Source organism: Equus quagga, chromosome 14 (assembly GCF_021613505.1).
Source record: "Equus quagga isolate Etosha38 chromosome 14, UCLA_HA_Equagga_1.0, whole genome shotgun sequence".
In the NCBI taxonomy this organism is placed as follows: Eukaryota; Metazoa; Chordata; class Mammalia; order Perissodactyla; family Equidae; genus Equus; species Equus quagga.
Genome location: NC_060280.1, coordinates 20,526,408 through 20,536,468, shown reverse-complemented (window position 1 = coordinate 20,536,468; position 10,061 = coordinate 20,526,408). Strand labels below are relative to the sequence as shown.

Genomic DNA, 10,061 nt, shown 5'->3' with positions numbered 1-10,061 from the left:
CCTGCTAGAGGAGAGCTTTGCCTTCAGGACTCGTAGGGTTCCTCTGGGTGTCTCTCTTCCTCCCCAACCCCATGTCCTATTCAGAAGCACACTCTGTCAGTCATACCTTCAAAATATGTGCAGAATCCGGCTGCTTCTCACCACCATGCTCTAATCTAAAGCTCCAGCGTCCCTTGCCTGGGTCACTGCCGCAGTCTCCAGGCCGTCCTCCTATTTCTCCTTCTTATACACCATTTCCCCCGCAGCGGCCAATAATCTTCAAAAATATACATCAGTTCCTGTCATTCCGTAATGGCTGCTCATATGCCACAGAGTGAAACCTGAAGTCCTCACCAGGGCCCTCGGGGCCCCACAAGATCTGCCTCATGCCTACCTCTACGGCCCCCTCCAAACTCTCCCTCCTACTCTCTTACTAGCTCCTTCCATTCCCACACATGAGCCTCCTTGCTGTTGCCCATATACACCAAGGATCCTCATACCTCAGGGCCATTAGGCTTTCTGTGCCCTCTGCCCAGAATGTTCTCCCCAGATAGGTGCATTCATTCCTTGATCCACCTCTTCATCCAGGTCTCTGCCCACTTGTCCCCTTAGCCATGAGCCCTCCCTCCTGGTTATTATCTTCCTCCCCTGCTATATGTATTTATCTTACTAATTATCCAAATGTTATACAGTAGTAGTAGTGTGTGTGCTTGTCTCTCCCAGTACGTGTAAGATCCACGGGAGGAACTATGTTTTTTTCACAGATGCATCTCCAGCCAGTGCAACAGTGCTTGGCAGGCAATAGATGCTCAGTAAACACTTGTTGGTTACTCTGAGTATGGACACTAGAGTTCAGTGAGGCAAACTCCCAGTGGTTAAGAGAGAAAGGGCCTGAGCCACGCTTGTTGGTTCTGAGTCTTTCCCACAGAAACTAAGCTTTATTCATACAAAATCGTCTAGGGAGTGGCAGCAGGCCATTTTCCAGATGTCTTATGGCCAGGCCCAAGGGACTTCTGGCCCGGAGATGCATTCACTCAGATATGGTCCCCACATGTTGTGAGGGAAGGAGGTGCATGCTCATGCCTCTCAGCTCTTTCTCTGAGCTGTGGGATAAGGGCTGGGTGCCAGCTGGAGAAGCTGGAACTGTCCAGGTGGCTGGTGGCAGAGGGCAGCAGAGGGTCTGTCATCCCACTAAAACATACAGACCCCGGTTATGGCACTGCTCCTGACCTTGCCACTAACTCACCCTGTGATCCTGGGCCAGACTATATCCCACCCTGGGCCTCAGTTTGCCTGTCTCTAAGCTGAAGGCTGACTTTGTGATCTGCCTTATGGATGAGGAAACTGATGTCCAGAGAGGTTCGATGATGGGCCTGAGGTCGCACAACAGCATTAGTAGTAGAACTGGCCCCAGGCCCTTCACTCCCACCTTTTCATCCCCCTGCACCTTGTGTTCGAGGCCTGACTTAGAGAGCTGGTCTTCTTTTCTCATATCTGGACTTGTTTCCACACTTAGGCTTTGAGTCCTCAGGGCAGGAACCACATCTGGTTCCTGCTTCTCCCAGTTCTTCAAGATTGGGCAACCAGCAGCTGCTGAATGTAGGCCTGGCGAGTGAGAGGAGTCAGGTTGCCCAAGGCCATGGAGGGAGATGGCAGCAAAGCCAGGATTCCCACTGGGTCTACTGGTTCCCCCGGAGCCTCCAGATGCTGGGATTTGAGTCATTCATTCACTCACCCAAACAGTATTTGCCCAGGACCTACTATGTGCCAATTACCACTGTGTGCTGGGAATATATCAGTGACCAAGCCAGACAAGGTCCCTGCCCTCAGGAGCTTACATTCTAGTGGGAAGCAGCAAGGACTAAAGCCATACACAAGGGGGACAAACCTATGGAGGGAACAAAACAAGGAGGCAGACAGTGACTGTGGATCTGATTGGGTCGAGGGAGCCCTCTGAGGAGCTGAGACCTCAGGACAAGGAGTTCACGCCTGGCAAGTTCAAAGGCCCCAAGGCAGGGAGGCTCTCGGGGTCTGTGAGGAATGGAGAGAAGGCTGGAGTGGCTGAAGGTGGCACATGTAGGGACAACCCTGGAGAGGAGCTGGAGAGGTAGGCAGGGGTTAGATCACGGCCCCAGAAAGGAGTTTGCGTTTCACTGGGAGCAAGATGGGAAGTCATTGGAGGTTCCAGCAGAGGATCAGATGATGGGTGTTTCTAAAGGACCCCTCCAACTCTGGAACTTCTGGCTGCTGCTCATAGAGGAGACGCACAGGGGTCTGTTGGTCCCTTGCCTGGGGGGAAGGGAGCCTTTGTTCCCAGGCACAGAGGTTGTGGGAGGCTGACAGAGTCCAGGGCATCTCTCCAACCTGCGCCTGAGGTTCTGGTCCAGAGGAGCGCAGCCTCGTCCCACCCCCGCCCCACCCCCGCCCCCAGGATCCCACCAACCCCCCCGCTCCAACATCCCAGGGGTGCTACAGAAAACTGTGCCTGCAAGATGTCTAGGCCCCCACTCCTTGATTATATTAATGCCAAAATGTATTAAAGAAGCGTGGTAGAAATGCCATTCTAATTGTTTCATACACACGCCACTGGGAGGGAACTGATTGGACACAGCTCACAGGCAGTATGTTAATACGCTATTTTCATATGATGATAGCTTTGCATAATCTTCCCTTCTCCCAGCTTTGCAGGGACCTGTTGTTAACCAAGCCCCAGGAGAGAGGGGGAAAGGCAATTTGACTTCAAGTCCACTCCCCGCCACATTAATTAGTCATGTGGCTGGGGAAAGGTGTGCTCACTCAGTACAAAGTAGACTTTATAATTTATACACCAGCTGTTTCCGTCCATTCTCCTCCCTGCCTGCCTCTAATGAAATCGCGTTACCAGAGAACTGACTGGCGTGAATTGAGCCTTTAATCCCATTGACCCTGGCCTGGCTGCTGGGGCCCAGGGGAGGGGGTGGGGCCTTTCAGCAGGAGGCTGTGATGAGAGACCCTGGCAGGCACGACCCTTCCGCCCCAGCTTGGCCTGCAAGCCTGCACAAAGGAGCAGCTTGGCAAAGGCGAGGGGTGGGGGGGGAGGGGAGGGCGGTGGTTTGCTGGGAGTGGGGGCCTGCTGGCTGAGTAGCCCTCGTGGGGATCCCTGGAGGCTGAGATGGCTCACATTTATGGCCTCATCTTCTGAGATCCAGTGAAGCACAACATTCTCATCTAGGTTGTTCCTTTACTTAGAGAACAGGCCAGGCCAGACTGCACAACCAATGAGGTAACGCTCGCTCTCCTAGCCTTGTGGGGGGTGGCGGGGGGGGGGGGGGGTAGTCTCTGGGAAAACAGAGACGTCATTCCATGGAGGGGAATGCCCCCCCGGGAGCAAACCTAAACTCTCCCTGGGCCCAGGAGACCAACAAGGAACCCAGGGCCCCTTCCTGGAAAGGAGGGATGGAGGCAGACTCGGGGCCAGGGCCTAGTCCTGGTGCTGGCCTGGGATCCCGGAAAGGCAGTGCTGAGAAGGACGCTTCTCTCCCTCTCCCCAGAAAGAAAAACAAGCAAAACCAAGCATCCAGAGCCACTCAAGCAAATGCCTGCAAAACAGGGCCCATTTGGCCAGCAGGAATAAACACCGCAATTAGCACCATGGCAGCCTCTTAAACAAACACATGGGACCAAGTCATGGGTGGGGGAGGTTCAGATGCATCTGTCAGAGGGGCCAGAGGTTGCAAAGACGGCCGAGTGGAAGGAAGCTGAAAATAAGGAGGGTCAGGCTGAGTTGGGGGGGGGGGGGGGGACAGATGTGAAGGTGGGGACAAAGAGACGGGTGCGCCACGTAGGGGCTGGCATGCTGCGGGAACAATGAGTGTGGGGAGGGTGGTAGCATGGATGGGCTGTTGATGGGATGGGATGAGGTGGGGACAGGGTGGCTTCCAGGCTGCTGTCTTTAATGAATTGGGAACCCTGCTATTCTCACGTGGATGTGAGGGCCTCCTGTCTATGAGATCACAGTGAGGTGAGACGTGGCGTCCCCAGACCTCGTTGCCCATGAGAGCCTGAATGGGCAACCTCTACCCAGGGCCAGATACATGCCTGAGTCTCCTGCTCATCGCTAGGCCTTGGCTGTCACCTTGTCCCCTGTCTGGAATGGCAGCCTTCTCTTCTTCCCTCGGCTAAGTCCTAGATCGGTAGAGACTCAGCTCTGATGTCACCTCCACCTTTCTTGACTCCCCAGGCTGGTCTGTGAGGACTCGTCACAGCACACAGCTCTATCTTCCCCACGCCTCAGTGGCAGGGGCCATCTCTCATGCCTCGCGGGACATGGGGCAGGACAAGGAGACCTTGAGCGGGTCTCCTCCTTTGGCTGGTCCTCAGTTTACTCAGCTGTAAAATGGGTTTGATGATCTCTCAGAGCCCCAACTGGCTTCTCTCAGGCTGAAAAACACACGTTCTGTCCTGGTCAAAGCAAGGGAACGTTTCAAAGCCTCTTGAACTGTGTTGTGGGCATCTGAGCTGATTTATTAGCTCTGAAATAGCCAAAGTACTGCTTTTGCTAATGGCATTTAAAAAAAAAAAAAAACCTGTGACCAGTCCTCTTTTTAATGAAAGTGTGGGGAACATCAGGGGAACATATCCAGGGAGAGAAAATGAAGTTGTCATTTTTCAACATAATTAAACTTGGTTTTCAAAAATCTCCTGATCTAAAATGTGAATTACGCTAATTACTTCTGGTGGCTGCAACATTGATTTCAGTGTTAAAGTTAATGGACTTAATGGACGTTGCTTTCCTCTCAGACGTGGCTTGGCGCTCCTTGCTGAAGGTCCTGTTTGTCCACCACAAGGGGCCTCCCCTGGACCTCCTGAATCCTCTGTCATCAGTTTCGGCTGCCTGAAGCCCCGACCAGGTTGGTTGCTCCCTGTCGGGCCCTGGGTGTGGGCTCAAGGCCTCAGGGGAATACTTGTCCCTTCCTCCTGTAGGTGGGTGTAGATCAGGCACCTACTTTGTGTTCTCACGGTGTCGGGTGCCATAAAGGGACACAGAAGGCAAAGGCAGGTGGTCCCTGTTCCTGGAGAGCTCACGGCCTAGAGGAAGTCTGATAGGAACCTGTGGAAGGCCTCGGGGAGGCAGGGCTGAGGTTCCGAACCCCAGGCCCTCTCTGCCCTGAGGGGCCCTCTGTGGTGGCTGGCGGGTGGCTCCCGGAGCAGAGAAGGGAGAAGCAGAGACGGGTGAAGGAGGTCAGGGCAGCCTTTCTCCCTGGAAGAGGGGGTGCAGGAGCTGGTTAGGAAGGTGGAGTACCGGAGTGAGCCCACTGGGGCAGGAGGAGCAGTTGGCCGTGGCCAGGCCACAGAGTTCTCCATGGGCAGCCGTGAGGACAGTAAGGGGCCTTGGAGGCCAGGAGGAGACATTTGAATGTGGTCTTGTGTCTTGGCCAGAATGAGGTGGAGTGTTGGTGTGGCAGCACTGCCTGGCACTGGAGGACCCTCTCTCTCTGTGGGAAAGAATGGCTTTGGGGTGCCCTGGGGCAGGCTGGGCTGGCTGCCTCTGCTGGTTGGTCTGGCTACCTCCTGAGTCCCTTGAGTTCCCCATTAAAATGGCATTTTAACTGGGAGCTTGAGGTCCTTTCCTGAAGCTCCAGCTTCACAGGAGAAGCCTTGGGGTCTCCCTGACCAAAGGTCACAAGCTGTGGAGCTAAAGTGACAGTCCTGAGCACACTGCTGCCTCCGTCACAGATGGGCCCTGGCTATACCAGCTGGAGGCGCCTGGGGGCGGGGACGGTCCCTCGGAGAGGCAGCCACTGCAGACACGTGCACAGGTGGAGCTGGTCACACATGAAGCAGTAGCAGTGGAGGCCCTTTACTGAGGCAGGAATGCAGACAAGTCACCACCCTGATGGGGACTTGAGGCCACCAGGAGGCAGCCCTGAGTCACTGGCAAGAGACTGGGGAGCTGACCCTGGAGGTGCAGGGGACAGGCTGGAACGGAGGCAGGGCCTTAGGGGTGGAGCACAAGGGGCCTTGAAGGGCCGTGAGAGATGGAGCCCAAGGGTCAGAGTGCAAGGGGCCTTGCCCACCAGGCCGAGGGGTCTTGACTGGATCCTGCCAGGAGTGAGGGACAGTGGGTGCCCAGCAGGGGAGGGAGGGACCTGCCTGGGAAGAACCTGCAGGGGGCAGAGGGGAGCAGTGAGGCTTCTAGAGGCAGAGTGATGAGAAGGCTGCTGCTAGAGACCGGCCCCTAGGCGTAGTGGTTGAGTCCCCACACTCCACTTGGGCAGCCCGGTTTGCAGGTTCAGATGCCTGGCGTGGACCTACACTACTCATCAGCTGTGCCATGGTGGCATCCCACATATAAAGTAGAGGGAGACTGGCCCAGATGTTAGCTCAGGGCAAATCTTCCTCAGCCAAAAAAAAAAAGGCCACTGCAGGAACCCCAACGGCCGTGGGGAGGGCTCAATGCTCCACCCTCTCCCTCAACTTCCCTCCTCTGACCTTCACCAAGTTGACCTCGCAGGTTTCTCTCAAATCCTCCCAGTTCTCTCCATCCCCCCCCCCCCCCCCCCGCCACCGCCCCTCATCAGCCCCGCCCAGGCCACCATCATCTCACTCCTGGACCACTTCAGGCCTGCCCTGGATCCCACCTCCTCCTGCACCCCGCCTCCTCCCGCCAGCCGAGGCGAGCCTTGTGACGTGGAGATCTGACCTGTCCCTCCCCTCTTTAAAATAGGGGCTAACACTCAGGTGGCACTTGCTACAAGCCGGGTCCCTGCTTTAAGCATTTTAGGTGAAGTGACTATTTTCAGTCTCATAACAATCCTATGAGGTTGACACTATTATCCATCCCCAGGTTACATTTGAGAAACTGAGGTCCAGAAAAGTTAAGAAATTTACCTGAGGTTACACAGCTAGTACACAGTGGCCAAGCCGAGGTTTGAACCTAGACACTGTCCACTTCTGCGCTTGACCCTTTCAGGCTGTTCTCAACGATGCAGTCAGAAAAACCCTGATGGTGTCTTTACCATCACCCACAAGGCCCTAGGACGGCTGGTCCTCCGTGATCCTCTGCCCGCCTCTACTCCCCCTCCTCACTCCACAGTGCCGACATGCCAGACCTCAGGGTCTTTGCACATCCTCTTCCTTCTGCCTGAAATTCTCTTCAGTATGTCTGCTTGCCTTGCTCCTCCACCTCTTCCACATCTGGGCTCAGGTATCAGCTTCACAGGAAGGTCCCTGGGTACGCTGTTTGAAACCACGGCTCCTCCCCAGCACTCCCTACTTCCCTTCTCTGCTCTGTTTTCCTATGTAGCACTTACCACTTTGACATATGGCACCATTTGTTTATTATAGTATTTACTGTCTTTCTCTTCCCACTAGAATGGAAACTTCATGAGGGCAAGGATTCTTGTCTGTTTTGTTCACTGAATTATCTCTAGTGCCCGGAACAGTGCCTGGCACATGGTAGTCGCAATAAATACTTTTTAAGTGAATGAAAGTATCTTGCTGCCTCTGTGCCTTTGCCCAGGTTGTTCCATCTTTTTGGAATGCCTTTTCCCTGTGGGCCTATGAAACTCCACGTGCCCTCTCCAGGACCACCTCCAATGGCATTCGTCTGGGGAGATTTCTCTGATTCTCACAGCTACAGCCAGTCCTCCTGGGTGGCCACAACCCAGGAGGTTGGTGCTATGTCCCCAGCCACACACACTGTCTGTCCTGTGTGGTGTGATCCCTGCATCTGACTCATCACAGGTGGGGGTGGGGATGCTCTGTTGGAGGCAGACTGGTACCCAACTCGACACTTTCTGTCAGAAGCCATGCTCCCCTGTCGCCCCAGGGGATGGGGATGAGATGAACCCCAGAGAGCAGAGGTACCCGGGGGAGAGGATTCATCAGCCCTGCCCTCCCTGCAGACTGTGGTTCCAGATATGCCTTTGCAGTTCTCTGGGACTTTGCTTCTCTGGTTATACTGGCAACCCCAGGACCTTTAACTCTTCGCTCAATGTCAAGTTCTAATCTTCAAACTGCTCTGCACCTCTCTCCAACCTGACCCTCACCTCCTTACTAATCTAGCTCCAACTTAGAACCCAGAGACTAGGTTCACCATGTTCAGTTGTAGAGGTTGTACACTGCACAATTCAAAGAAGGGGCATTTATATTGTGGTTTATGTAAATAGCACTCCGTGGAGCTTATGCAGTACAAAATCAGCACAACCAGACTAGCAGACCTGCTGGACTCCCATTCACAGTGCCTCCCTGGGCAACATTTCCACTGAGACATCTGTCTTTTGGTCTTTCTTGGGGCCAACCTCTGTTCTGCTGGTGTCAGACTTCACCCACTCTGCTGCCCACAACCTAGCCGAACGGTCTGAAGAGAGAAGAAGACTCCAGAAAGAAGGCTCCCGTGGCTCTGAGTCTTCCTGCCCAGTCCTGTGGGAGAAGCTCAGCCTGCAGGAGGGCATGGGGAATCCCAGCTGGGAGCATCAGCCCTCACGGACCAGGAGTTGACCAGTAGCTGACCCGTTTCCGGACCCTATAAACTTGGTGGAGAGACGAGAAGGTCCATTGGGAAGATTTCTTTGAGGATCATTCCTGAGCCAGCAAAGACTTCTTGATGTGGTCTGATCAGTCCTCATTATGCGCGATAGCAACAAAGTGCCCCTGGTCATCCCTTGCCACCCCCACTTCCCACATCCACCACTGATTGCACTGGCTCAGCCCCGTGCAGTGGGTCTGCCCACATCGATCGAGATAGCCCATCCATTTCCCCATCTTCCTCTTTGGCACAACGCAGACTCAGGCCTCAGAACCATCATAATCACTTCCACTTATGGTTGTTAACCATGTTCCAGAGGAGATGGGGACTGTCATTACGCCCATTTTACAAATGAGCAAACAGAGGCTGTAGACGTTATATGACTTAGCCCAACTCACAGGAGGCAGCAGAGTTAGCGTTTAAACCAGGCTTGGCTGGCACCATGTCCTACATTTTCAGCTGCTCTGCCTTCCCACCTCTAGAGCCTCTGGATGCTGAAGGCCTGGTTGAATCTGCACACAAGCCACTCAGCACCGAGGTGCAGGATGCGGGTGGTGGGCGGTGCCCATGCCGAGGTGCAGGCTGGGGAAAGCATGACCCACAGGTGCATGGATTGGGTGGGGGCCGTTCCCACGCCTGTTTGCGGGTCAGAGGGACAGAACCTGGAAGCTGGGCCTCTCTCCTCCTGACAGAAGTAAGGGCCTGAGTCGATTTCTCACTGAGCTGAAGTCAGGCCAAAGCTGCTTCCTCACAGGTGTGGAGTTGCTCCCCTGTTGGCTGGAAATTTGACTGCGGTTGATTTAAAATCCCGACACCTGTGTCCATCACCCCACCCTCCACTCTGATTACCGTCCCTATAAAGTTCCTAATCCCTGTGCTTATGCAGTGTCCTTCCCCTCTGACGGGCCGGACCTATGTAAGCAGGAGATTGGGTTATTATGTAGAAGAGTTATAATAAGAAATATGACTGCAAAAGCCAAGTCAGTTGAAATTGGACTATAATTAAATGCTTAGAAAATTCTATGCTTGGCTCATTTTAAAATCAAGTGCTTCTTTGTAGCAATTTCCTTTCTTTAATTACAATTTCCTGTCTAGTTTGACATTTACAATGCAATCTTGGGGGACATGTTTGTGATTTATTATTCCTGCTCCTATCAGGATATCACTGTGCAGAAATGAGTTTATAAAATAAGAGCTCAAATTATTATGGCCTTTGACCAATAAAGCAGGCTCATAATTTCAGGCCTGAGAGAAGATTACCATTTTTGACAACCCGAGGCAGAAATACTGGAGAGGGGGAGGGCACAGTTTAGGAATTCGCTCCATGTTCAAAAACACTGCATCGTCTCCTCGGGGAAGTCCAGCTTTGGAGGCAGAAGAATATATTAATAACCCCTCAAATAGATACGGGGCTTCGAAGTTTTGGAGAACTTTCACTGTCATTGATTCATATCATTCCTAGAAGCAGACAGGCGGGCATCATTATCCTCATCTTACGGTTGAGGAAACTGATGCACAGAGAAGTTAAGTGACTTGCTCAAGGTCACAAAGCCTATACGAGAGATCTTAGAAA

The 10,061-nt window shown here is 53.5% G+C and overlaps 1 long non-coding RNA gene across 1 annotated transcript in view; it reads left to right on the top strand.

The window, feature by feature from the left end:
* LOC124225316 (uncharacterized) overlaps positions 1 to 9,509 on the top strand; it is a 12,106-nt gene extending 2,597 nt beyond the window's left edge. Inside the window, exons 2-3 of the long non-coding RNA XR_006885059.1 lie at positions 4,759 to 4,868; positions 8,282 to 9,509. This is a non-coding gene — a long non-coding RNA (uncharacterized LOC124225316). The remainder of the gene's footprint in view (positions 1 to 4,758; positions 4,869 to 8,281) is intronic.
* The last annotated feature ends 552 nt before the right edge of the window (positions 9,510 to 10,061 follow it).